Source organism: Sipha flava, unplaced genomic scaffold (assembly GCF_003268045.1).
Source record: "Sipha flava isolate LNK unplaced genomic scaffold, YSA_version1 112_pilon_pilon, whole genome shotgun sequence".
In the NCBI taxonomy this organism is placed as follows: Eukaryota; Metazoa; Arthropoda; class Insecta; order Hemiptera; family Aphididae; genus Sipha; species Sipha flava.
Genome location: NW_020271731.1, coordinates 773,268 through 797,722, shown reverse-complemented (window position 1 = coordinate 797,722; position 24,455 = coordinate 773,268). Strand labels below are relative to the sequence as shown.

Sequence of the window (24,455 nt, the reverse complement as noted above, 5' to 3'; positions counted from 1 at the left end):
TGTGCTTCATTTATGCATGTTTGTGCTATTATTCCCGTTGTTTGTGCTTAACCCGTTTCCGAATTATCTAACTTTTAAAGTGGGGGGCTGGGGACATGCTTAGCCCCCCCATTATCTCGAATTTTCGAGTTCAAATTTTTACAGTCGTTTGTATTTTATTTGTGCTTGTTTGTATTTTTGTTTCCGTTGTTTGTGCTTAACCCGTTTCCGAGATGTTAAACATTGAAGGAGGGAGGGGCCTAAGGACATGCTTAATAAATTCAAAATATATTTAAACAAACTTTTAGTGTATATTATTTTACTAACACATTTTATAAAGTAAATTAAGTATATGTAAGTAACCAATTTTTTATTTATTATTGAACTGTTCGTTTATTCGGCTACTCGTAAACAGTTGTACTTTCGGCATTATACAATATTACAAAATATACGCGTACGACATTTTACGTATGAATCAACGTTGTCTGGTTGCGAGACGCAAAAACAACGACGGATAATAATCGACTGAACTGAACACTAAACAAATAATCTAATATTCTATATCTACTATTATCGACATCCGATTAATATCCAGTGGGTTATATAGTCGAAACGGGGTTATAGTATTATTTATACTAAACAAAAATTATAACGAGATACGATAAGTAGTTTGCAAATAGTATATTATTGGAAGTATTAAGTCCTCTTAATACATTTTTTTTTCGATCGGTTGAAATATGTATCTATAGTTTTTAATTTTAAATTTGAAAAATTTTTCAAAGTATGCAAAATAAGCATAAAATTTTAAAATATGTACTCTCCTGCAAAATCTATCAAACATGTAAAAATATATATATATATAATATATATTTAATATATGCAATATATTACTTTCAAATTTTATATCTGATATCATGGCACCGAGAAACGAATTTATTTTACACTCTGCTATATTTAACAATAATAAAAAAATTATGCAAATATATTTATCTCTAAATAGTCAGACATGTTATAATAATTAAGATCCATAGAAAATAGTAACATAATAGGTACCTATACTGGTGTACAATATACATATACATTATATAGCATACAATTAAAAAAAATACTTGGATTTATATTCAAATACTTTGTGAGTATTCATAAAATACATTTTTATAATAGTATTTTAAAAGTATTTTTAACACTTTTTATTCGAATACTAGTATTAGTATCTTAATACTTTTTCAAAAGTATTGTTTACAAACCGTGTTTAAGGTTAGACACGTAGGTACCCATAAGTTTCAGTACGAATTCGCAGTAGCCTGTCAGATCTAAAATTCCGTGGCCGGATAAAATGGTCGCTTAAACGTCAATCCAAATTTAAAAATGACAAAATAAAAAAGGTTTCATACAATTTTAAAAACGTGTTATGATATTATTATTAAATTTTTTTCAAAATGAAAATTCATCAATAATGATTATATCGCTTCGGGGTTTTGGAGAGAAGAGCTCTTATTGTTTTAAAATACACGTCAAAATGTCGAATATTTAAATTTTTGTACGCAAATTAATTTTAAAAAAAAAATAAAGTGGGTTATTATAAAAAAAATCCCAAATAAATCCGAATTTTCTGTTAAAATTTGATCACAAATCTGCACAAACGTGAAATAAACGAACAGATCAATATGAAATAAAAAATTGGTTAGTGGGGAGGCTAAGTCCTTAGCCCCTCCCTTCTTCAATGTTTAACATCTCGGAAATGGGATAAAGCACAAACGATGAGAATAAAAGCACAAACATGCACAAACGAAATATAAATTACTGTAAAAATTTGAACTCGAAAGTCCGTGGTGGGAGGGCTGGGGACATGCAACTTATTTTAACAACTTATATGTAATGATTTACAATATTCGTAACTCGTATACTTGGGCCGTTGAACTGAATTATTTAGTACTGCGTAAACTTTTGAACGTCATATACAGTTTATAGTTAGTGAATACTGGGTATTTTTCATAAAATATCGAATAAATAGCAACAGAAAATACGTCAACACATGTAATGATGATAGGTACAATAATTGTAACGAAAAATCTAAAATTATCGCGGAATATCGTAATCACATGGAATACCCGTAAAGTGGTAATATGCCAGTTTAATATCAAAATATTTTTAGATTTTATGGATTTATTATAAAAGAATAAAAGTATATATAGTTCGTGTTTGACCACTGACAGTGCATCACGTGTGTTATAACGCTAACGTTTTTATAGCTTCCGATAGCACGTCAAATCGTCAACCTTACCGACGTCCAGTAGGTAATATGATAAGATTATTATTATATAACTTATTCACACCGTAATAGTCAAGCCATGAATAACTCCAAGGGCAACAACATGCCTAAAATGTTGAATCTTAATAAATCCAATCGTTCAAAACATAAGGCCCGTTTCACATGGATCATTTTACGTGTCGCCACAGAAAAGACACAGTGGCGCCACACGAACGATACAGTTTTCACACGATAACCACACGGTAGTTACAAATTTATTAACTATTTTATTTATGTGTGGTGCCAAAAATTTCCTGAGTTTTGAAAAAAAAAAATGTATGTTTTTACCAATCAATAATATTATAGACAGTATAATAAAAACTATAATAACCATTTATGCATGCGGATTTTCAGCACTGTTGCCTATACAGTATATAGCCCAAAGAATGTTCTAGAAATAAAATATTCGTTAAAATAAAATATTAATATTAATATTAATATATATTAAAATATATAATAATAAAATATTCATTTGGAGGAATACATAGCCTCATGTTAGTGTCCATGGCTGATATATGTGGCGTCAACAAAGTTAACAACTCGTCGAAAGAATTAGGCGACATTCGAAAATAGTTAAAAAAAATTTCAGGATCACATTTTAAATCATTAAATAAAATATAAAACTGACCATTAGTTAATCTTGACATATTTAAAGGATGAATCCAATATCGACGATATTTTCTTCTGCGTTCGCGAAGCACACGCAAAACTCGAACAACAAAATATGCGTATACGTTTTCATCCATCGTGATAATAACACCAGATTTACACTACTGCGTAAATAGTGACGAACTATCACTGTGCATACCACCAGCCATCCTTTTTATGCTCTGGAGAATTTTCTAGAAATATTTCAATCGAATATTCCAGAATATTCTATTTCTCAAATTCGGGGGGCAGGGAAGCTACTAGTAGATACGAGTTATTATTACTACTACGACTTGTGGTCGCTTGTAGTGTGGTCCGTATGAAATGAATGTATTGTTTCAATGTATCACTAACTGTGGTGCCACAAACTGTGACGCGATTTCTAGCGGGGACCGACCGCATAAACCCGTCTGTGGCGACACATCATGTGAAAGCATTAATTAAAAATTATGTATTTTTATCAGTAGCGCCATTGTGTCTTTTCTGTGGCGATACGTAAAGTGGTCCGTGTGAAACGGACCTAACATCTCATCAACACCAATACAATCAACTTTAAACAAACAAAATATTAAATTATCTTCGATTCCTCGGTCAGCCTCTAATGCCACTGTAGCGGACACAAATTGTAAAACTTCTTCCCCACTCAGCAATCCCAACAACACCGCACAGCCCTCCGATAACAAAAACATTACACTCTCCTCCTCTCCAGAGCCTCTCACCGATAACAAACAGGCAGCGAACACTATCGCGTCACTCACTAATGACTAATATATTTCTTCCGACTCACAAGCTCTAATTACCCATACCATCAATACTACATCGAACAACAACACAGATTACAATAAAAATTTTGCAACCGCCGCCGTGGAAAAGACTTCGAGCAGGGAACAGACTATTGTATTTAATTCTATCGACGGCGTACCTCAAATTGAATATATCCTAGCTATTAGTAAAATAGTCTTTTCGAAAAACATTAAATTTGTTTCCCGAATATCAAACAACCGCTTCTGCATTTTTTTGTCCAACAAACAAATCTTGGACAACTTAATGCTAACAACGAAACACATAAATATTAACGACTATTTAATACCAATACGTAGACTAATCAATCCGCAAAAAGATTTATTATTTCTAACGTATACCCATCCATACCTAACCAAGCTATAATAGACGCTCTTAGAAGTATAGATATTATCCCGATCTCGCATATTAACTACCTCAAAGCTGGAATCAAAATTGAAGGTTACGAACATATAATGAACTTCCGTCGTCAAATGTTCCTCAATGATGTATATGTCCCTAAGCTTCCTAACTCGTTATTAATTATTATTAACGAAAACCGGTTCAGAATCTTTTTCACTGACGACCAAATCACATGCTTCGTATGCAGTTTGATTGGCCACACAACATCCAATTGTAAAAAAAATAATGAAGTTAAATCTAAAAATGTTCACCTTATCGATTTAAATGAAATTAACATCCAAATACCTCGGAAGCTCTAGTTGAAGAGAATTTCCCTTCCACATCAACCGACAAAACTGTGAACTCTTTTCAATGCACAGCCCCTTCTATATACGTGTCATTAGATGAAAAACCCATGGACAGAGCTGAACCCACAAATCCCCCTGAAGTTATTTTGACTTCATCTACCCCACCGTTTTCACCAGATGATAAACAAACTGAGTCAACCCTAGAAAAAATTGAACATGTATCAAACACGCCTAAATATAACCTTACCCCTATCTTAACAAATGATAAAAATAAAAGACCTCTCTATGAAGCATCCTCGCCACTTAAATCTCCCTTCACAACAAACTTACCAACGTCGCCCATCGCTACAAATAAACCCACAAAAAAAAAAGCAAAAATCAGCTCCCGGACGAACTCTTTCTCAAATCTAGATGATACTTCGTTGGAAAATCCACTAAAACCAGCTGAAGAAATTTTCATTAACCATCCACTATCTCTTCTTCAATATCAATAAGTTATTGAAAATTTTTCAAACAATGCCATTAACATTCATTCACTTTGTCAACAAGTAAATGCAGATATACCAATGTTAATAGATATAACTGAAAAGGTTTGACCTAAAATCTCAGATCGTTCAATGAAATCTAAACTGACAAAATTAGCTAATCTCCTTTTAAAAAGTATGGTACCTCAAGAAGACTAACAAATTATTACTAAAATTAATTAAAAACTCCAAAAATATATAATAAAAAAAATAAATTAATAATCACCCTTTATTCATTACCAGTATTATTCAATGGAACATAAACGGATTTTTCAAAAGATCCGTTGATATAAACCGAGTTCTTTTCGAACTCAACCTACTTATACTTTGTTTCCAAGAAACTAATTTAAAAAATTCTCAACTTACCAACCTTAAAAACTTTACACGATATATTAAAAATCGTACAGTAACAAATAGAACTAGTGGAGGAGTAGCGATATTCATCCATAGGAATATTGAAAGCAAAGAAGTCACAATCCAAACCCACTTAGAAACAATAGCGACGATAGTTGAACTCGATAAGCAAATTTGTATTTGTAACATTTATATACCAGACAGTACTCCTTTCACGTATTTTGATATTAAAAATATAATAGACCAACTTCCAAAACCTTTTATATTAATGGGAGACTTCAACAGCCGAAATACATCTTGGGGTTGTAATATCACGGACTCCCGTAATAAAACAATCAAACAAATAATCGAAAACGAACAATCCATCATATTACTAAACAACGGAGACTCCACCAGATACAACAGTTTTAACGGAACATTATCTGTCTTAGATCTAACCATAACCTCTTCTAATCTAGTACCTTCAATGGAATAGCAGGTCCTAACTTCTTATAGTTGAAGTGATCACTGGCCTATAAAAATTCGTATCCAAAATAAAAATACTTCATATGACCCCCCTTTCAAATGGAATCTCTCAAAACCTAACTGGAAAATTTTTTCCGAACTTATCGAACATGATTTAATTTTAAATCCAATTGACCAAAGTGCGAACATTACCCAGGAACATATCGATTCTATTTTTAACGATTTCACTAACATAATTCTCAAAGCAGCAAACATAGCAATTGGTATTAATTTAAGAAACAACGAACACAAAACTACACCCTGGTGGAATGTCGAATGTAACAACGCTATTAAAAAATACAAACATGTACTAAACCGCTTCAAAAAAACTAAGACCCGTTAGACCATATTCTTCTTAAAAAATCAGGAGCGGAAGCTAGATATATCACTAAAACAAGCAAAACACTATCTTGGAAAAATTTTACCTCGACTATCAATCATAAAATAGATCCCTCAGCATTACGGAACAAAATTTTATCATTAAAAGGATAAAAATCTCCCCCTACTCCAGATTGATTGAGAGATAATCTTAACAAAATTTATACATCTTCGACCAGCGTTTTGGAAGCGTTTGCCCAGTTTTTCCAAAACAACAACAGCAACCAAAACTACTCTGATGAAATTTTAGCCCATAAAAATGCTTATTCATCATTACCACTAGTCACCCCATTTACCAACGAACATTGTTTTAACCTACCTTTAAACCTAAGTGAACTTCTATCAGTCCTTCATTACATCAAAAATAAAAGCCCAGGACCCGAAAATATCCCTTATTAATTTATTCAAAACCTTCCCAAAAATGGACTCTCAACTCTTCTACAGATTTTCAATTCAGTATGGATACATGGTATCTTTCCAAATCAATGGCAGATCGCAACAGTAATCCCCATCCCAAAACCGGGAAAAAACAAATTTGAAATTCACAACTATAAACCCATATCCCTTATAAATACTATGAGCATAATCCTGGAAAAAATCATTAACAAGAGACTCATTTGGTTCCTTGAATCGACAAATCGAATCTCAAACCAACAATGTGGCTTCAGACGTAATTATTCTACCATAGACAGCCTATCTTCACTTCACACTGAAGTGTGTAATGTAATCTGAAATCTGTACAGCCTTCAAAAGAAACCAACATCTTATTCTAATTTCACTTGATTTACAAAAGGCATACGACATGGTTTGGAGAGACGGGGTACTATCGACGCTCATCAAATGGGATATTAACGGCCACATGTTTAAGTTTCTAACAAACTTTTTAACCAATCGCTCGTTTAGAGTGAAAATCCAAAACACTCTATCCAACTTTCATTATATCGAGAATGGTCTTCCACAAGGTGCAGTCCTCAGTGTGTCTCTCTTCTTGGTAGCTATAAATGATATCGGCAACAATTTTCCTTCTCTCGTCAAATACAAACTCTTTGCAGACGATTGCAACATATATTGCAGTGGGACAAACCTTGTAACCTCTTCACAACTCTCACAAGAGTCTCTAAACACATTAGCCATATGGTCCTCTAAGACTGGCTTTATTTTTTCCACTACCAAATCACAAGGCATCATATTTAATAAAAAAAAAACTCACCTTCTCCTTCAATTACCTTGAACATGACACCATTACATTTTTCGGACAACTTATGTATTCTAGGGCTCATTTTCGATCACAAATTGTCGTGGAAAACACACATTAATAAACTAAAAACTAGTTGCATGGGTAGAATGAACATTATCAAAACTTTATCAAACCTTTCATGGGGTTCTGACCAGAATAGCCTTATATTAATATACAAATCATTAATTCTGTCATTCATGAATTACGGTTCAGTCATTTATGGCACTTCCAAAGCTAAGACACTCTCTTCACTCGATTCGATTTACAATCAAGGAATTAGACTAGCTACTGGTTCTTTTAGAACAAGTCCAGTAGCCAGTATATTATGTAACACCGGATAACCTCCTCTCCAAATTATTCATAACATTAACACGATTAAGTATATGATCAAGTTCTCAAATCAACCAAAACACATATCCTCCTCTAACTTCCACTAACATTTTCTAAATACTAAAACGGAAACTCCCACTACGATCTTTGAAAACTTCAATCGAATAAAGAAGAATAATAATCTTAATATAGATTTAATCAACAAGTCCGTCTTTCCTATACCAGCGCCTTGGACTTGGTCCCCAGATATTAATACGGATCTTCTCAAATATAATAAAAACGTAACTACAAGCTCGTTCATTGTTGCTCTATTCTACGAATCTGTTGACCTCCTATACTACGACTTAACACTTATTTAGACAGACGCATTTAAAAATGTAAACGGGACAGGTTTCGCAATAGTAGACGGACCGCAAGTTAGAATTTTTCGACTTCCGTCATTCTCCAGCATCTTCACAGCGGAATTCTATGCTTTATATATGGCAGTCCAATTTGCCGTACAATCAAACTATAAGTATACTCTTATAATAAGCGACTCTCACAGCGCCCCTTGTCTCACTACAAGATCGTCACCCTCAAAATGAAGTAATCCAACTTACCAACTTACTAACCTTATTTCCACATCGAAAAACATAATTAAATATATTTGGGTACCATCCCACATAGGTATTCCCGGGAATGAAAAAGCTGATAAAATGGCAAATGAAGCGGTTATATCATCAACCTCTATCATCATAAATAAATTACCAATTAAAGATCTCATGAATGAAGCCCATAAACGGATTATAAAAATATGGCAAAATCACTGGGATTCAATTCCCTCCAGCAAAAAACTCAGAAACATAAAAAAACCGTATCCAAATGGGCATATCCAAAGAACGCATCAAGGTGTAAAAATCACATACACCTGCTACCATCCGCTATGCCACGCCACCGGTATCACGACGTCACACATCAACCCGTCGGTCTCGCACTGCGACGGCGGGAGATAGTTCTGGCGCGATAAAATATTAAAAACATAAAATTCACAATACAATTAATAAACTTTCATGCACTTATAACAGTAAATAAATAGTAGAATTTGGAAACGCCTCCAATGCACAATAAATTAATACCTCCAGAAGCAATATACATTAATCTATAATAAACTTATTAAATGAAACATGTACCTTTTACTCACCCGGGGAATCAAATCAATAACCACCGAATACACATATAGATGAGCTCGACATCTTTCGTCACCTCTTTCCGATCAAATATAAGTTGTGATGTATATATTTATATGTTCTTATGTATTTAATGTAAAAATAACTGTTCTTATAAATAAACATATTTTGTATTGATTAAACCCAGCGTATTCAGTTCATTACAAAGGAGAGAACAGATAATCATAAACAGATCCAGGATAGACCATTCCCATACCACTCACTCATATCTGATAACTAAGTAAATCCCTCCCCTCGTGTGACACATGTAATACTTCACATTGGTATGGACTGCCCCAAATTCTCAACCTCACGTTTTCTTCTCAATAATCCAATATCACTCGAAGAAGCCCTCAGTCAACATAACTTCGGCAACATTTTTAAATTTTTCAAAAAAATAAATTTAGGTAAAAAACTTTAAATATTATAATTTTTCACATTTTATTCCTATAATAATAAAATAATGTCATATTTTATATTGTAAAACTAAATCTTTGTAATTGAAGCCTTTATATTAATAAAAAAAAGTATAATATATTATTATACACAATTATTATTTTATCTTAATACGATGAATTTACCATCAGTTTTCACATAAATACATAATTCTTCATTCAGTCCGTCAGTCATGTGCTGTATTATCATTTAATTATTTTAGTACTGATTCTATATTACACTTAATTATTTATTTTTATAATTATTACGCGTTATTAAAAATGTATTATGTCGAAATCTGAAAAATTGATGTGTGTATGCGGTAAAAAACAAGAAAACCTGAATATTACAAATTGAAAAAGACACCTGGACTTGTAAGCAACGTAAAATGAAAATAATTTCTCGAAGCATTACTTCCTTTTTTAATACATCGAAACCGAAGAAAGTATGTATGGATACTGATACAATCCTTATCCAACTTCAGATGGTATGTCTTACACTTTGATAAATATTTAATAATTATTGCATGTTTTTGCAAATGTTTACAAAATTCGAAATTTATTGCATAATTAACAGAAAATTTAAAAAAAAATGTATAAAATAATATTTTGTCAAGTAGGAATATTAAACAGAATTTTTTTGGCATTAAATAATAATTGAAATAAAGATAACATTTAAATACACATTTTTAGTTTTAGACTCTGTTGTGTGTAATACATTTAGTTAAATCACAAAACAAATTGATCAAGATAGTGGTAATTCTTTTAATAAAAATGGTAGGTAAAAAATGTTTATAACCTAACTTTTACACCTCTGTAGATTTCATGTAAGTACTATATATTTCTTATTAGTAATAGTTTATTTGTATGATTCTTAAATGGGTACCATAATTATGGATTTTTGTTTGTTATACGCATAACACAGTTTTATGAACTTATTAAGGATATATCTATATTATAACTGCCTTGTTGAATGAAATTAAGATAATTAACTTAAATAGGTATTTAGGTAAGGTGGGTGGGTGGGTTGTAAATTATGATTTTCCCTACATATACATATTTTTATATTTCGACGCCCCTGATTATAGTCTAAGCCTAATCTAGTTTTCGTACAAACCTCGATACTGTTGCGGATGGGATTATGCTTTGTATGTGAACGTAAGACTTCACTGCATTAGTAATTCACATATTTATACTACAAATACATAGCAGTTACTGTATACAGCGACAACAATTGTTTTATACATCTATAATTTATGCTATAACAACTTTATCATCGACTTTCTATATTCTGTAACCGAGATAAAAAATTAGGAATAATGTTAGAAACGTTATTAATTCTTATCTTCATAAAATCTACCGAAACGTAAGTACGATAAGTATTATTGTGAGTGATATGATCGCAGGTCACGAAACTCGAACCCAACAAAAAGAAGAATCGATATAAAAGATTAACATGTATAAAAAAGATCGAACTCTAATAATAATAATGATTGAAACTTTATTTTTATAAGAATAACAAAAACGTTCGTGCGTATGCGCAGTATAACAAAATGCTAACGCGTAGAAGTGAAATATAATGAAGTATCACGCGAAACGTGATAATGGTAATAAGACCGAACATGAACAAGAATTGTCGAATGATGGTCGCAAGAACACGAGGTTTGTAGTGTCATGTGAAAGAATGCTAGAACTTACGCATTCTAAGTATTTTCCATGAAACTGAATTAAGACATGAATAATTTACTTAGCTGAATTTTTTTATTTGCTTGTGTTGTTTGCAGTGGCGTAGCCAGGATTTTTAAATGGGGGGGGCTAACCACTTTTTTGGATAAGTAAGGTAAGAGAGGATATGAGAATTCACCCTTAACCACCCCAACATCTACCATCAAGTTTCTAAACGTAATTCAAGCATTTTAGTATAGTTTTAAAAATATTTATTAACTAGCCGACCCATCACAGCTTCGCCCGTGAGCTCCGTTAATTTTTTATTCAAATATTATTGTTTAATGTGATCGGCAAGTAAATATAAAAAAACGGTTCATGAAAACGAATTGAAATATAGATAGAACATGTAGTGCTAATCAAAAGTGTAGTAACGATTCACCCATGCCTATCCTGGATCTCTAGGGAAACGTTATTTTGAAATGCCTAGTAAAGAATTAGAACATCATTTTTATTTAAGTTTTTTATTGTATTTTACATCAGTGTTCAATTTCATTAATTATCTACCTTCTCGACAACATCTCTAACTCACATTGAATGTGCTACGTTGTTTAAATAACTAATTATGAGTACGCTGTCCTGCACAGCGATCACTACATTATTATGTTCAAATCAAACTCCGTGTACATTAATATTTAATTGTATTTTACATTAAAAAAATGTATGATTATCAATAAGGCGACAATCGATAAGAATTTTTTTTTTTATTATAACTTATTTAAAAAATAAAATAATCTTTTTTTATTAACGAACTATCAATTTTTTTAATTTAAAAATAAAATACATCATATGCTAAAATAACTTATGAATCACGAACTTACATTATTTAAATCGCTGACTAATAACTTTTCATATACTTAATACAGTACATTACATTTATGGGTTGTAGACTTGAAACTTAACATTTTAGTCACCATAAAGAATAAATTAATTTTAATAATTTTTCAAACAATCATTAGAGCTGAGGAGAAATTGTGATGAACTTCATAAAATGTTTAAATATTATAAAATTATTCTCAGAAAAATGTATTAGTTACGCTATAGTTTTTGCAATATAAAATACATTTAAAATGTCAATAAAACATAATGATAATGAATAGGTGGTTAATGTATTTTTAGTTACTGAATTTTATATTTCATAAATCACCTGCTTTAAGACTTGAAGAGTTACCAGTTAGAGGATGTTTTAAAATTAATATAATTTAAAAAACAACAATTTTATACGGTTATTAAATTTTGAAACTATACATATCTTTCAGATAAATTTGAGTATTGACAAATATTATTTTAACTATCGTCTATAAAATTGTATCAACCAATTTTTAACTATAATAAAAGTAAATATTACATCACTTTAAACTTATCTAAGACTGTAGTAAATATGTAGGTAATATCCATAGCTTAAATTTATTAACGATTTGACACGTATTTTTGGGTGATAACAATTATGATTTAGTGCGTCGTGACCGAGTGAAATAAGGCAGCTGTGTCTAAAATGTAGACTCTAAATTACACAGTCACCAGTTGGTCACCGGTGACGGTTTCTCTCTTTGAATCGGATAACCACCAGGAGAGAAAAAAACACCAATAATTCTTTGCCTAACATGTGTAACACACAAACAAATATACTACCACATCAAAAACATTTAAAATCCAACAGACCTAAGAAGCCTCGGATTAGTAAGGTAATATATAGAAGTTTTTAATATGAAAATACAAAATCGAAAATAATAACTTTTCATTTTCTAAGAATAGAATGGAATAATATTTATCTTTTTTATGTCTTATATGGAATAATTAATTTTTACCAACTACGATCTATTACTATATACATAAAATATTTGTTATTAAATATTCCAGTGGGAATCCATAATATCACATTATTTAAATATTTATTTCAATATACTCACAGAATAATTTTCGTAGTTCTACAATTCTTATTTTCCAATTTAATTTAAGAAATAACGATAAATAAAAATGAAACTTTAGATCTTCATTTTTACGTAAAATATTCGATTCATCTCAGATTTTTTAATAAAATCTTCAAGAATAAGTCTGTTAAAAACAAATTAATACAAAACATTTTTTATCAATATTATAATAAGATAAGTTTCAACATAACAAATTGGTATACAAGTATATTTTATCTAAAATAAATACAATATCAACGATTTATTTATGTTCTAACGAAAAATGTTACGACACAAATACAAAAGCAAAAAAAAATTAATTTAAACTTAGTGTATGTTTATTCAACTTAATATATTCCTATATAGTCTGGTAATGGACAAATTAAGTTATAAATCCTAATATGTTTGTTCTGTTCTCTTGATGATTCATGAAAAATTAACCGACCAAATCCATATGAAAAATTGTTGAAGTTGGTTACTAGAGAAACACGTATCAACCATTTAAAATAAAACATGCTATAAGTATATTCATTTAATAGCTGGTGGGTCTTATTTTTCAGTGAAAAAAATAAAGAAAGTTTACTTTTATAACAATTGTTTGTTGAAATACGTGTTCAATATAAAGCATTAATCAGTCAAATATTAACTTTTTAAAAACTTATATAAAATTTTTCTTTTTCTGTATAATTTATACCGATTACGATATAAATATCTGCATTATTTATTCACTAATTGTAATATGTTTATTTAATGTTGAATAAATAATCGAAAATAAAATGCAGGAAAAATTGAAATATATATGAGATATAAATAACATAAAACAACAAAGTCGGTGATGAATAGTGTATATATATAATATGTAATGCAATATATTGAAAAATCAGTATGATTCTTCTTGATTTTCATAATCAGTTATTGTACCACGAACAAGAATTTCAACAATCATAATAAGAAAAAGTCCACAATTCTCAAATATGTATCCAATAGCCAAAGCTATTGTGCATAATACAACAATGAAAAAAAATTAAAACCTAAGCCACTTCTTAAAATTATGGTTTTTAGTTGAAATCATTAAAAAAAAATGATTAAAAACTAATAAGCAAGGAAAATAAATATTAATAATGTTTGCTTTCAATAAATGTTCGTTTACGCTGTGATTAGCGAATTATAATAAAAAACATCACATATTTATTATATATATATATATATATATATATATACATATTATGTAATTATAATTAGATTGTTATATCATATACTACGAATGTAATATATATATTGTTTAAGGTTGATTATAGAAAAATTATTTATTTTAAAAATTTGAAATATATTTTGTATACAATTAATATACAATTACTTTTATATAGTCTTTGAACGAAAAAAATCACATCATAAAATAACAATAGTTTTTGATGATGTTCAGTAACGAAATTATTCATATATGGTAAACCAAAAATAACACGATAAATACAATTAAAATAATACGAATTAATTAATATTAACAGTAATATAAACTAAAATCTATGTTAATTTTATAAGATGTTTTGATAAAATTATACCTACATTTTTTTTTAATAAAAATATCTTATTACTAATGTATTTGTTCATACGCATAGTATTATATTAGTACAGCCATGATATTAGTATAATTGTAATTTAATACATATGTATTTGATTCGACTAGAAAACTTAATATGACACACAAATGTAAAAACTCATTTTTGTAACTAAAAACTTAAATAAAATGTTTGTTGCTATAAAGGTATTTTTAATTATAACTTATAATTTACCAACAGTAAATTTCTGGTTTCGTCAGAAGGAATCAATTTTCTTTTGTTGGTTTATCTTAATAGTTAAGCTTTATTATTTTTTTTATTTGACTGACTGAATCAAAACTTATTTATTTAAAAAAGTTTAAAACTACAATTACCAGAAAAAAAAACTATTTAAAAAATTAAAATTTAAAACAATGCCCAAAAACCATCATTAACTATTATAACGTAATAAAATTCAATATTGTAATTATTAACCTAAAACAAAAAGAAAAACTTTCTATACCTAATTTAACATCAATCAGATGCCTTATTTTCAATATAGACTTCTATCATAGTTTATAGCTACAATAACTTTAAAGTTTTTATTGAAAAAAATCTACATTTTATATTATAATCTTGATAAACTCTAATAATAATTAAAATATAAAAAATAATTTCATTAAAAATATCATTAGAAGTAAAAAAATGAATCACTCTATTAGTTCAATACATGGAAAAATTAATAAATAAATAATTAATAATTACTATTAAATGGAATAATATTTTAATGCGGTATTGACATAATGTATTTAGTTCAGTACCGCTGAATACGTAAAATACGACGTGAAACTCGTCACTTTATAAGCTTGTGCACAGTTCAAACAATAATGTAAAATATCCTTATAAATAATGAAGATACTCATCAACTCTCATTTTTCATGTATATTCGCCTTTACGAGTACGATCGCAGCAGCTTAATTCACAGAATAACAAAGAAAAGAAAACTAAAACACATTTCGAAATATGTTTCAGAGCCGAAAACCAAATACATAAATATTACCTTACAAATCATATTTAACTTCACTGGTTTTCGGCCACCAATCGTAATGATTACGTTTTCACACACACTGTGCGTTTGCCAAATCAGGGTTCCGGATAATACACGTTATTCAATATGTTTTCGTTAAATGACATTATCCTAACTAAAAATTAAGCATATGTGTGATAATAATGGAAGGTCCGATATTATAATACGTTACGGATTATATAATTAAACCCTTTCTCAATAAATCAATAAAAGCGCAAAATATATTTATTAAAGCCTATGTAGAGGAAGTTATGAAAGGAACAAATTAAAGGTTGGCACGTTTCATAAAGAAACGTTCAGGCATTTTGCAATCTATCATAAATGATAATAACAGAATTAATAATCTTAGATGTAGGTATATATGATACCAAGCAATGGACGTCATATTAATTTATTGTACACGTCTGACTTGCTACTGACATATTATCCTTTACTACTTGGTCATAATAATGATAATACAACATCGTCACCATTTCAAACTAGTGCCATGGACATTACATTTAGATCTCCACCGTTTTCCGACTTAAACATAATAACTATGCTTATCCAATCCAATACTATGCACATGTAAAAGTTCGTTAGCACGACGAGTAGACACTCTTAATGATCAATCGTATTATAATATTAATAATCATGAAAAAAAGTTGTTTGCGTACCTCAATCAACATGCAGTTATAGGTATACTTATACGTTGTATTTAATGCAACGAAAAGTGTTTATACTTAAATACCTATAATTGTAAGCGATTTGAAAATTCATTTTTAGAATAAAAGTAATTTCTTATGAAATACTGAAATTCTAAGATGCGTCTTTTTTATCAGCTCATTAAATTATAGTTTGTTCACTAATTAATAAGTAGATTAATTAGTTTACAAATAAGTATTGAAATATATTTAGAATAATAATCTTTTGTTATTGATCCAAAAAGTGCAAAAATTAAATCAAGACAGTTTAAATCATGATCTAAATATGATTATGCATACGTTCAAATAATAAAATAATGTTTTTCGTAAAACAAGTCATAATAGATGTATAAAATATTTAAAAAACGGAAATGTATTTTGAATTTAAAGTATATTATGTTATATTTAATCTATGATACTTGTTAACAAAAACTCATAAGCGTTTCCATATTTTTAATTTATAAAATTTTATATTCAACCTTTTCTTTGTTTTAGTTTTTTTTTTTTTTGGAGTACGCCCAAATGTTTAAACGGGTTTTAAACTGTTAAATAGTCTTTTTCCTGCTATTCAACCTCTTCTATTATGCAAAATATTAAATCTGTTTATTCAAAATATTTAAACTCAATGATTTTTATATTTATTTAAATATATATATAAAATAATGCATTATATTAAAGATATAATAATTAATTATTCTAGATAATTAACTGCATTTTTTTGATATTTAATTCATTAAACGCAATATTTTCCATTGTTTTGATTCTGTATAGTTCTAATTGTATTCTAACAAAATTTCAATATTTTATTGAAAACACCTCGAGCACGTTTTTTTTTTATTATAGTATAATGCAGACGTTCATATTTATAATAATAAAAATTATCATATTATTTTTTTTTTGTTTTTTCTCTTCGTTTTTTAAAATAATAAGATATTCTCCAAAAATAAATCTTTAAATAAAATAAAAAAAAGGTATTTTTTTACTATTTTACTATATATACTATAAACTATTATTTTTACTATTTAAAGTTATTTTTTTAATCATTATTTGTACTGTCATTGTTATAATTATTTTAAGATATTATTATTAATATTATACAAGTATTTTACTATTATGGTAATTAAATAAAAGCTATTGTTTTTTCTTATTACATTCATGAGAAAAGTTCAGGCCCCCACTCCTAAGAATTTTTTTCTTATTTTCTCCACTGAAGATCATACACTTACAAATGCATGCATAAACTAATCCCTCACATTGTACCATCACGATTCGTATTTATAAGTTTTATCATATTATAAGTCCAATAATAATACAACTTTTTTCTTCTAAAAATGATTAATTGAAAATCGATTAACCAACAGGCTTGGTCTACGGTAATAATATTTTCCGACTAAAGAACAACTAAAAAAGAAAACTAAACAAAATCGATTGCTTTGAGTGCTGTCATGAAGGTTCATCTTCGCTGATAAACGAGTAGAAATAACATTTTATTTTTTTTTTTTTTTGGATCTCTCTGAAAAAATTACTATTAGTATAGGATTTTAAGAGTAGTAGTATTCTCAGTGTGTGATTTTTCACTTGGTATCTGATCTGAAATGTGTACATCCTTCGATTACCTTTTGCAATACTCTTAATAAATGTATGAAATAAAATGATAGATGAATTAACAAGCGGTATAATATATGTAAATTATTCCCGAAGAATTTCAGATAAAAAAAAAAAAATGAATTAACATAAATAAATTTTAAGTTATTAATGCTTGTGGTATAATATTCAAAACTTTAACATTTTTTACAGTAAAAATAAATAATGATGATTTATGAATAATTTATTAATAATGATATTTAAGTAATAAATAAAATATAAGGAACTAGTACAAATATATGAAAATAAATTAACAAAATTATAAAGAAATTAATACAAATTGTATCATAATTTCTGTATTGAATAAAAATTGTTATTCTATATAAACAATATTCTCCTATTTCGAAATAATATAATTGTATAGTAAATGATTAATTGATCGATCCAATATAATGTAAACATTTTTATATCTGAATATTATAAACAAAGCTCATTTCATTAACTGAATTTTTAAATAAATTTGTATTTTCTTCAATAATAAAATTTGATAAAACGTATTAAAACATGATATAATTTAATAGTATTAATATTTAGTGGAATATAAATATAAAAAACTAAAAAAAATAACATTATACTAAATTCACAATCCTAAACATGTTAAATAAATAACATATGTTTTATACTATAGAAATCAATAAAAAAGTGGCCGACTATAAAATAAATTACTGCCTATTTTAAATATTTTGAATTTTGACAGAGAATTAAAACCAAAAACGTCATATTCTTAAACCTTGTAATAAACATTGATTTTATAATATCTATTATATAATCAATATAATGAACAATAATCGAACAATTTACCGTGGTCTCGTACTTTCGTTGGTCAATCTATAGTTTTGGAAACATTTAAACTTGTATGTTTTTAACAAACACGAATTCAAATATTTCCAACCAATTGATCATTGAGCGTTCAAAATTTTTAAAAAAAAAGTATATTTAGTTTATAAATTCCGCTTAGTGAATCTAATTTAAATTTCTTCATATAGTTATATATTCATCTATTTTGCCTGTAGAATATTTTCATATAAATCATTTTGTAAAACGAAAAAATCATTAATTTTACTTGAAATACTAAAATAAATATTAATGAAACAACTTCAAGTTATGCAGTCATCATTTCAAAATACAAGAAAACATATTTTTTTCAAATAAGTTTATTCATGTTGATAAAAGCCCAACAAATACAACGCTCAATAATGCAGTACAATAGTAGGGTTGAATTATTAATAAACATTTTCATTATGCCACTGTATTATGTTACTACACTATTATATGAAATTAAACATTCCAGTAAATTTATAAGACTCAGATCTACATAGATTTAATATGAAATATGAGCATAATTAAAATCAAGTGACGACTCATGAATAAGTCACAGCAGCGACCGTTCGATTACATTCACAATTATGAAAAACGGAGAATTTGAAGAATTCATTTTAAAATTCGTCAATAATATACTTTAATAAATATATTCTAGAAGTCTTACCTAATAATGATAATATTTCAAAAATTGTTATATTTTTCATTGAGAAAAATATTATAAATATAAAAGAATTTAATTGAAATTTAACTCATCACTGACATTAATCAAGAGTTCAACTTTAATTCCAAACATATACCAACAAGATACGTTTTGAAAATCTTCAACAATTATAAATCTTGTATTTTATATATTTTTAATTATTTATTCGAGTTAACTTTGTAAATGAGTTACTAAAATATTAATGAAATAATTAGTCATGGAATATAAAAAACATGTCATCTTATAGAATCTAGGTAATTCAAGTAACCGAATCGAGTAGTAAATTTCACTAAAACTTTACACAGCCAAACCCTAATTTCCTAAATGCTATGAACGGGACTTTTAAATCACTAATAAAAGTTAATGTTTTCAATAATGATTGGTTTGATTGGTTTCTTTATGATAACATTTTATCTGAATTACAGATTTGATTAAATAGAATATTAAATTAAACTATCTTCTAATCTTCTAAGTACCAACCAATTTTTTTTTTTTTTAGATCATCGATTAAGACAAAATTATTAATGGTAAAAATAATTTTAAATAACTATAGAAACTTTTTTTTCGAACGTGTTTTTTCTAAATTATTTTCTAGCTTATTCTTAGTTATTTTTATAATAAATAATCTAATTTTATCTTTTCAATTTATATTTCATATTTTATTTTTTTTTAAACTATATTTCACAATTCCAAAATTTTTTTGTCGTAATTCATAAATCAAATTTATAATACGTGTATTTAAATTAAAAAATACTGAGAATAAGGACCTTCAAATGTTTGTACTGAATGTAATTTTAATAATCTCCAAATTCAGAGTGTAGACGTGTAATCTGTGTCTTTTGTAAACAAACATAATTGCAAAATCCTGTTTTGTAATATCAAAATTACTTAATCACTCTGTCTTTAGTAAATTGGAAAATATTTTAATTCATTCAATATTTAATAAATATGATTTTGAATATTTGAATAGCCGATAAAACATTGAGACCGAGTGTTTCCCATTATTTATATTATAATGAATAGTATCATTGTTTTAATTTCTTTGAATGAATTTGAAATGGATTATAAACCACAATATTCAAAAACGATTCTGAGCTAAAATATAATATAAATATGTATATATACCAAGTAGAAAAACTATACGATATGTCAAAAATTATAAGTTTTTTTTTAGAGACGTGATAGTTATATACTATAATCACTACGATTTAATCATAAATAAATATCTAATAAATAATCATCTATAAAATTAATTAAAAATATATCCCCTCTTTGAATTTTAATAACATTAAACTAATTCATATTTGAATATATAATGAATGATATTATATGTATGTCATAAACTTATACCAAAAAATCCTTTAATACACTGAATAGTGACTAAAATATTTATTTAATGAACTAAATATTACCTCTGAACCCATTAATTATTCTAAACTATTTAATGATAATTATCTTGTGAATTAATGACATTAATCACACTTATTTATAATCTTATAAGCACGTTAGGCCTACCGGATCTACATGCTGGATACACATGACAAAAATTAATTTTATAAATTTAATATGAAATATATCAAAACATTTTTATTTCATGAATAAAAAAATTACTAAAAATTATAACGGTGATGTGAAAATGGTTTGGCACTGGATGTATTCATCTGAACATCAATCAATACTTGTATGTTAACTAAAATTAAATCAGTTTTGTGTTAATAATAAATTTTATACACTTATATTTTAAAATGTATGTAGTTTATTAATTAATTTTATTTGACTTATGTGTATATTACTGTTGTGAAAAATGCACGCACCTCTTGATTTAAAACTCTTACCTAATTCTGAGTTTATGTATTCTATGATCTCTTCATCTTTTATCTGGTACTATTTATCGTAAAAATTAAAGGCAGACAAGGTTAGGTTACTACTAAGGTCTAGTAAACACAATTTTCGAACACTTCTAAACACTAATAATGTATAGAATTTAATAAACATCCGATCACAATAACATTAATTAATAATTAACAAATTAATTCATTATTATATCACTATTTATTTGAGTAGAGAAAATTAATCAAATCGAACACACAAATGCTGAAAATTTATTTTATTTTTTTTTTTCGATTTCGTATGTATCGTTTTCAAACACTACTTTTCCCACGACGGACAAGCATTTTGATTAACGACCGAACCCCCGGAGAGACGTGACTGCATGCAACGACTGAAAAATTCGTGGCACCAACACTCGGAGCCGGTAGCACTACTGGGATAAGAGGTGTGGGGTGGAAGAAAGGCAGTGTTCGAACAGCGCATGCTATCCATGAAATCCACAGGTGCCTCGAAATATGTTTCTATCACTTCAATCGATTTTTATAAGTTATCGAGTACAGTACGTTCGCCATAAGTTTATCAAAACATAAATGCGTTACAATACAGTGTTGAAGGAACAAAACAAGATTTTATTACTAATGTATGAGTCAATTTCATAAATATCATGAATGAAAAAATCATACCGAGCTTAAAGTATTAGAACTCAGCCTTATTCGACATATGGGTGGTTACTCAGTTCTGGATCATGAATTATTTTGAATGAGTCAACAAAAAATTGATATAATATTCAAACTTGTTCGTATAAAATATGAAAAATACTTTAAAAAATTACATTAAAAATTAACGAAAAATGACATCATTTTTCTTGTAAAACAAGAATAAATTAAGCCTTGAGGTCTTTTTTAAATTACTTTTTCGGTAGATTTTCACGGAAAGGATTAAATGTAAAGAGTTGTTGACGAGACATTAACCCCCACATTTTTTCGGTATCGACTATCGAAATTGCAATGTTCGATAGGTATTACTTAAACATAAATAAGAGTCATCATTTTTTTTTTTTTTTTTTTTTTTTTTTATTTATTGGAACGGTAGACGAATGATCCCCATTGTATGCAATGAATATTATTTTTTAAAAGAGAGAAAATTATGTAAACATATCGGGTAACCTTCACATAAATGTTAAATATTGCATTTGGAGCAGATTTAAATTGTAGTATGTATACGAGGTCGATTCATTAGTAAAATAAATAAAAATCGTACTTTTTTTATTTATAAGTGGTAAGATTGATTCAATAATTGAAAGAATAATGACAGTTCACTGTTTGCTTTAATGTAGATGAAATGCATATACAAAATACCGTTTTCCAGATAACGTACCAGATGACATCACATTAATCATATTTCTATTGTATTATAAAAAAAAGGTATTTATTTCTACATTAATTATAAACACTGATATACTGTAATTCATACATGTTGTAATTAGTTAAATTATAAGCTACAATATCAACGAAAACTATAATATTTATTTATTTGAAACGTACTGCACATAATAATCTAAGTGGAATTCAATATTTTCAGAAAACTTCTGAATTGTCTTTCTAATTGTCTCCATAAAAATAGGTGTTATATACAAATAACTACTTATTTGTATCCTACTTCAACTGACACAATGAGTAAAAACATTACAATACAGTTTAAAATTTGTAAAAAAGTTTAACAAAAGTTTTTATATGCACACTTTTAAGTTGTATTTATGTAAAGTAATATTATCAATATATCATATAAATTATCTTTTTAAAAACTTTAGTTTCGTAGTATATTTCAGTGTTTAAATACTTAAATAAATCATTCGTTAATATTTTTTTAAAAAATAAGTACTTTAAAAAGTAAGCCTTAAACTGAGAATATATTGTGATGGTTCTGGTATTTAGTCATCAAAATGTTTCTTTGAAATACTAATTATTTAATATCATGACAATTGTAACTTTGATAGCGGCAAGTGTAAAACCTACGAGTTAAATTTATATACTGTAATATTTTTTTTATTTATAACGATATTATTTGAAATATGAATAATCGCTAATTTCTTATAACATTCAGTGATGAAGTAAAATCATAACAATGATCCATATACATTCAATCTTTTTAAATATAATTATTAAACCAAAATATTTAAATTTGAGAAAATGTGTTTATATTTTATAAAATGTGTGGTGTTAGTATTTCATTAAATTTTTTAGTAAATTACAATTAACGTTTCAATATTTTATGAAATTGTTATTTATGGAAAGTTATTAATGTTTCGCAAACTAAGTTGAAAATATAAAACATAAGCTTTTCCAACAGAATTTTATATTTATTATCATTTGTTGGACCATGAGACTCATGTATATTTATATATAAGCGTAAATTATTGACATTTATAGGATTTTTATAATATCATAAATTATTCAAAATTCATTTTTCGATCATTAATCTTTGTATTCCTTAAATATTAAAATATCCATTGTTTGGTTGCTATCAGTTAAATAAAAGTTCGTACATTTAATAATTAAATAACTCAGAGTAATTATTACTCTGAATTATTTAGAAGTAAATATTATTCAAGTTTAATAAAATGATAAGAAAATACTCAAAGTATATTTAATTTTATCATAGTTATAAAATTAATAAAGAATTCATCATTTTCTAATTCAATTAAAGAACATACTGCATTAGGTTCGTTAAAACTGAAATGATACTTTAAGTTAATTTACATAATTTAAACTAGAGTGCTATACGTACTAGAAACAATTATGCTTTATTTATCGAAGCATTTAAATTTACAGAGGAAATGAATGATCTTCGTTAAATTATAAATAGACAAAAAATCACTAAACTTGTTAATTGACTTTTCATTATCATTCAAAAATTTCTTAAAATGGTTGGTTTGATATTGATGAGTAAAATTCTAATTTTAAAATTTAAGTAAATCATTTTAAACGCGATATAAAAATATCTACTGTATGTATTTTCGGCTAAAAAATTAAAATACGGACACTTCTGTCATGAAACAAAAATGTAAATCCAAAAAAATATAGTAAATTATGTACCGACTTTAAATGAAACAATTTTTTATTTTA

General features: G+C 27.4%; 1 protein-coding gene across 1 annotated transcript in view; it reads right to left on the bottom strand.

The window, feature by feature from the left end:
• LOC112689538 (metabotropic glutamate receptor 2) overlaps positions 1-21,549 on the bottom strand; it is a 310,121-nt gene extending 288,572 nt beyond the window's left edge. Inside the window, exon 1 of the mRNA XM_025563298.1 lies at positions 21,336-21,549. The gene's annotated coding sequence lies outside the window, so the exon portion shown is untranslated. The remainder of the gene's footprint in view (positions 1-21,335) is intronic.
• Between the last annotated feature and the right edge of the window lie 2,906 nt (positions 21,550-24,455).